The sequence below is a fragment of the Nuphar pumila genome, chromosome 9 (assembly GCF_984573655.1).
Source record: "Nuphar pumila chromosome 9, dmNupPumi1.hap1.1, whole genome shotgun sequence".
In the NCBI taxonomy this organism is placed as follows: Eukaryota; Viridiplantae; Streptophyta; class Magnoliopsida; order Nymphaeales; family Nymphaeaceae; genus Nuphar; species Nuphar pumila.
Window position 1 is genome coordinate 27392059 of NC_143257.1, and position 6512 is coordinate 27398570.

Below are 6512 nucleotides of genomic sequence, written 5' to 3' on the forward strand. Positions count from 1 at the left end.
AGTAGATTTAGTCAGAAAGATCCTAAGGTGTTTAACTCCTGAATGAGAGAGAAAAAATCACTGCTATTGAAGAGGCAAATGATTTAAACACTCTCACTCTTGAAGATTTGGTTAGTAACCTAATGGCATATGAAGTCCAACTTCAAGACAGACAAGAAAAAAAACCAAGAAGAAATCTCTTGTTTTTAAGGCTACTTTTGACTCTGAAAATTCAGAAGAAGATGAAGATGAAGATATTGCTCTCATCACAAGACAATTTAGAAGATTCATCAAAAATGGAAGATTTCAAAGAAAGGTAAAGAAAGTGGATTCTTTCAATCTCAATAAAGTCAAGTGTTTTAATTGCAAAAAGGCTGGACATATCAAGAAAGATTGTCCTCTTCTCAAAATCAAGCCCAAGGACCAATTCAAGAAGAAAAAGGCATTTCAAGCATGTTGGGATGATAGTGACTCCTCTTCCGATGAAGAATCAAATGAACAAGTCGCCAACATATGATTTATAGCATAAAAAGATTCGGTAAGTCAATTTGACTATGATGAGTTATTAGAAGCATTTAATGATTTATATGCTAAATTTAAGTGTCTAAGTTCTAAAAATAAAGAGTTAAAAACTGAAAATTCAACTCTTGACTCTCAAAACAAAGCATTACTTCAAGAGATAGAAGATCTCAAGAAGGAAAACTCTTGCCAAGCATTTGAGATAAAAGAAATTAGAGTTATAACCAATCTCTTACAAAAAGAAATAACTAGTCTAAAAGAAAAATCAAATGATCTTCTTTCTATAATGACCAAATTCACAAATGGTCAAGAAAATCTAGAAAGACTTATTGGTTCTCAAAGATGCTCGGTTAATAAAACCGAATTGGGATATAGCTTCTTTGATACTCAAAATAGACCAAACTATTTGGTGAAGAATCAAAGACAATATTCTCAATCATTTATTCATAGAACTAAATTTTCCAGTTCTAATAGAAATGCATCTAATCATGAAACTTATAATGCTTATAATCCTAGACATGATTATTCTAGAAGTGCTAAATATTTTTATAGAAAGAATATTTATTATCAAAGGAAACCAAAATCCAAATGGATATGGGTTCCTAAGACTAACTCTCATGGACCCAAAAATAGAAAGGGGTCAAATGTTTTGTCTTCTAATTTTGTTGTAGGTATACAAAATAAAGAGCAAATGGATATTGGACAGCGGTTGTTCCAAACATATGACTGAAAGGCCGAAGTTATTTTCCACCATCCAAAGTAAGGATGGAGGAACCGTCACCTTTGGTGACAATATCAAGGAAAAAGTAATCGGTATTGGTAATATTGGTAATCCAAAATTTCCCTTGATAGAAAATGTTCTTTTAGTAGATGGTTTAATGCATAATTTATTATTTATTAGTCAATTATGTGATAAAGATTTTCATGTTTCTTTTGAAAATGATTTATGCTTAATTTCTAATTTTCAATCTAAAAAGATCATTTTTAAAGGTAAAAGAAAAAACAATGTATATGAACTATATCTAGATGAGTTACCCACTTTTAATGAAAAATGTTTTATTGTTTCAAATGAAATTCAATGGTTATGGCATAAGAGACTTGGACATGTTAACTTTAAAATTATTTTCAAGTTATCCAAGAATGATCTTGTAAGAGGCCTACCTAGAATACCATATAAGAAAGATCACTTATGTGATGTTTTCTAAAGGGGTAAACAAATCAAGAGTTCTTTTAAAGCAAAAGATATAGTTTCAACAAAACGTCCTCTTGAACTTTTACATTTAGATCTATTTGGACCTTCTAGAATTCAAAGTTTGAATGGTAGCAAGTATGTTTTTGTTATAGTAGATGATTATTCTCGATTTACATGGGTGATTTTTCTAAAAAGCAAAAATGATGCTTTTTCAGAATTTTCCAAACTTTGTAGAAGAATTACAAATGAAAAATCTACATCTATTATTAAAATTCGTAGTGATCATGCTGGTGAATTTGAAAATGAATCTTTTCTAAAGTTTTGTGATCTACATGGTATATCTCACAACTTTGCTTTTCCTATAGCGGCTTCGCAAAATGGTGTTGTTGAAAGAAAGAATAGAACTTTGCAAGAATGTGCTAGAACCATGCTTCAAGATAAAAATTTACCAAAATACTTTTGGCCTGAAGCAATAAATACATGTTATGTTTTAAACCGTGTTCTTATTCGACCAATCTTACATAAAACATGTTTTGAATTGTATTATGATCGTATACCAAAGATCTCATATTTCAAATTTTTTGGTAGTAAATGTTTCTTGTTAAATACTAAAGATAATATTGATAAGTTTGATTCTAAATCAGATGAATCAATATTTTTTGGATATTCTTCTAGAAGTAAAGCTTATCGTATTTTCAATAAAAGAACATCTTGCATTGAAGAATCTTTACATGTTGCATTTGATGAGAATTGTGAGCAGGTTATACCTCTAAGCGAAGGAGAAGAAGTAATACCTCAAGAAGAACCCTTGATAGAGAATATTTCTCAAGAAAATATTCCTCTTCAACCGGTTTGGAAAGAAGTTCCTAATCATCAACATGAACAAGTTATTGGAGAAATAAAGAGTGGTGTCCAAACTAAAAGGCAATTAAAAAAATATATTGAAATGTTGCTTTCATATCTAAAATAAAACAAAAAAATATCAATGAGGCTTGTGATGATGAATTTTGGCTTTTGGCCATGTCTGAAGAACTTAACCATATTACTAGGAATGATGTTTGGGATCTAGTTGATAGACCAAAGGATCATCCTGTAATTAGAACAAGATGGGTCTTCCGAAATAAGCTGGAGGAAAATGGTGAAGTCATTCGTAACAAAGCAAGGCTAGTAGCACAAGGCTATAATCAAGAAGAAGGCATAGATTTGGATGAAACCTATGCACCAGTGGCTCGATTGGAGTCAATTCGAATGATGCTTGCTTTTGTTAGTTACATGAACTTCAAGTTATATCAAATTGATGTTAAGAGTGCATTCTTAAATGAACACATCAATGAAGAAGTTTATGTAGAGCAACCTCCAGACTTTGAAAATGAGAAATATCCAGAAAAAGTCTATAAATTAAAAAGAGCTTTGTATGGACTTAAACAAGCACCAAGAGCGTGGTATGAAAGACTACGAAATTTTCTAGAACAATCTAGTTTTTCCAATGGTCGGGTAGACTCCACTTTATTTATTAAAAATCTTAATTCAGATATTCTTATTGAGCAAATTTATGTTGATGACATAATATTTGGTTCTACTAATGATTCTCTTTGTAAAGAATATGCTAAAGCTATGCAGGAAGAGTTTGAAATGAGCTTGATGGGCGAATTAAACTACTTCCTTGGACTTCAAATAAAGCAAACTGAAGAAGGAATCTTCATCAATCAGGCTAAGTATACAAAAGAACTTCTCAAGAGATTTGGGATGGACTCATCGAAATCAAGAAGGAATCCTATGAGTACAACTACTTCTCTTGATAAAGATGAAAATGATAAAAGTGTAGATACTAAGCTCTACAGAGGTATGATCGGATCTCTATTATACTTAACTGCGAGTCGACCTGATATAATGTTTAGTGTTTGTATGTGTGCAAGATTTCAAGCTAATCCAAAGGAATCTCATTTAACTGCAGTAAAACAAATTCTTCGTTATTTGAAAGATACTTCAAATTCGGTTTGTTTTACCCAAAATCATCTTCCTTTGATTTAGTTTCATATAGTGATGCAGATTTTACAGGAAGTAAATCTGATCGCAAGAGTACTAGCGGAACTTGTCATTTCTTAGAAAATTCCTTAGTCTCTTGGTTTAGTAAAAAGCAAAATTCAGTGTCACTCTCAACAACTGAAGCAGAATATATAGCGGCTAGTTTAGCGTGTTCACAAGTACTATGGATGAAACAGACCTAAAAAGATTTTGGCTTGAATTACTCCACAACAACTATTTATTGTGATAACACTAGTGCTATAAATCTTTATAAAAATCCTGTTCAGAACTCAAGAACTAAGCATATTGAAGTTAGACATCATTTCTTAAGAGATCATGTGTTAAAAGGAGATATTTTGTTAAATTTTATTTCCACTAAAGAACAACATGCCAATATCTTCACTAAACCACTTAAAAATGAAGATTTTATGAGAATTAGGAGAGAACTAGGCATTTGCTCGTTTTTGGATTTATAAAAATGCTGATTTTGAACAAAATCTCAAAATCGCACTATATTAGTCGACCGATAAATTTTTAGTCGACTGATGCCTTAAAATTTTTAGAATGAATCACACAATATTAGTCGACTGGTAAAATTTCTAGTCGATTGATGTTTTAATTTTTTTTTTTAGAATGAGTCGCATATTCTTAGTCGACCGATAAAATTTTAGTCGATTAAATTTTTTTTAAATTTTTAACTGAAGGGACCCGATACCCCTTGGATTTTTTTTAACACCCATTTTTTTTGGCATAATTTCATTTTTGTACCTTTTCATTTTTTTTTAAAAGGAACGTAACCCTTAAAACAAAACCCCCTCTCTCTCTTTCCTCTCTCTCTTCCGAAAAACCCTCGGAGTGTCGTTCGAACCTATCCTCGTCGGGATTTTCTTGCCGTGACAGAGAGACGCCGGAATCCTCTGGCCGTGACAGGGAACGCCGAAATCCTCTTGCAGTAAATGACGCATCTTCAAATCTTGCCAGAATCCTCTTGCAGTAAACGACGCATCTTCAAATCTCGCCAGAATCCTCTTGCCGTGATGGTGTATCTTCAGTCCTCGTTGGAATCCCCTTGTGACAGCCTTCTCACTCGCTGTCGGCCACCGTATCCTCCTCTATTTCTGTTGCACGACGCACGACAACATCTTCCTCTTGCCGAACGCCATTTGGAAGTCAACATTATTCTCTGCAACTATTTTTTAGGTGAATTTGTTTTTTAACCATGCCTCGTTCGAAGACTGCATCTGCAAAAGATTTAGGTTCTCTTCCTCCTACACCTTCTTCAAGACATGGATTTTCTCTCAGATTACTCTGAAATCCTCTTTTATATGATACTTTTGGATCGATTTCTGCACTACCTATTTTACCAGGCCGAAATGTACTGTTTCACCTGTTTTCTCGTTACAAAATAAGAGAATTATTTTCAAGAATTTCACATCTTTTTGATGCCTGTGCAGATACCCTTCACTATCCTTTTCTGATTTAGTTATTTTATACAAATTTACATTTTGATCATGAAACTGGAGTTCTGTCATCTCTTGTTCGTAATGTTGAAATCGAGTTTTATTCTAAACTACTTGGACAAATCCTAGAAATTCCATCTTCAGACACTCTTTTTAATACTGTTGAACTGAATGATGAGAGAATTTTTGAACAAATTTTTCTTTCAGGTGCACCTCACTGCCCTCCTTTCAAAAATACTAATCTTCAAACTCGTGCACGCATTGCTGGACGAATTTTTGCCTACAATGTTCTACCTAAAACTGGTTCTTTTGATTATTATTCCACATATCTATCTACGACTTTTTATGTATTATTTGGAAATATTTCTGTAAATTGGGCCAACGTATATTTTACAAATTTGTGGAAACAAAAACCATTTCTTCCTTATGGATGTCTTCTAACTCGTATTTTCAGACATTTCAAAGTTTCTTTAACAAATGAAAAGTATATTGAGCAAAAGGAGTTCATTGATCAAACTATTTTTAAACGAATAAAAATCAAATATATGCCTCCTTTAAATGTTGATCAAACTGAACCATCAATTTCTCAACCCTCACCATCTTTTGCGACACCTTCATCTCAAGCAAAAAGAAAGAAATTTTCTACAAGTCAAGACAATGATGAAGTTTTGTAGCGACTGGAAGCTTTGGAGCTGCATCAACGCACTTTTCCTGAAGATGTGACTCAACAACTATCTTCGATTCAGAAAGAGATTACTTCAATCAAGGATTTGCTCAACTCACTTTTCTAGATCTTTATGTTCTGTCTTTACTAAATTTTGATACTTTATGGGTTGTAATATTTTAAACTTGTATCTTCATTTTGCTTATGCTATTTCTGCCCTTACTCTTTTTTATTCTGACAAAGGGGGAGAAAAAGATAATAATCGAAATTGCAGGAGATCTTGCATGATGAATGGAAATGCAAAACAATCAATATGTGATATATGTGCTTTAAATGTGCTAACTTTTAATGTTTTGCAACATATTGATAAGGGGAGTAAAATCTCCATCTATGCATCTAAATGCTTCATCTTTGATTAAGTTTGTCATCATAAAAAATGGGGAGATTGTTACGACACGGAAGCCGTACATGATATTTCAAGTACAAGGTTTTGATGATGAACAAGTAAATCAATTGCATTTCATCTAAGGCAATGAAGACATTGAAGAATTCGATGAAGAATCTTTGAAGACTAGTGTGCAAATGTTAAATTCATTAAAAGTCTTAGATTCTTGTAAGAGCCTTACTTAGAGTGCATATTTTGATTGCATTTCACCTAAAAAGTCTTTAGAAA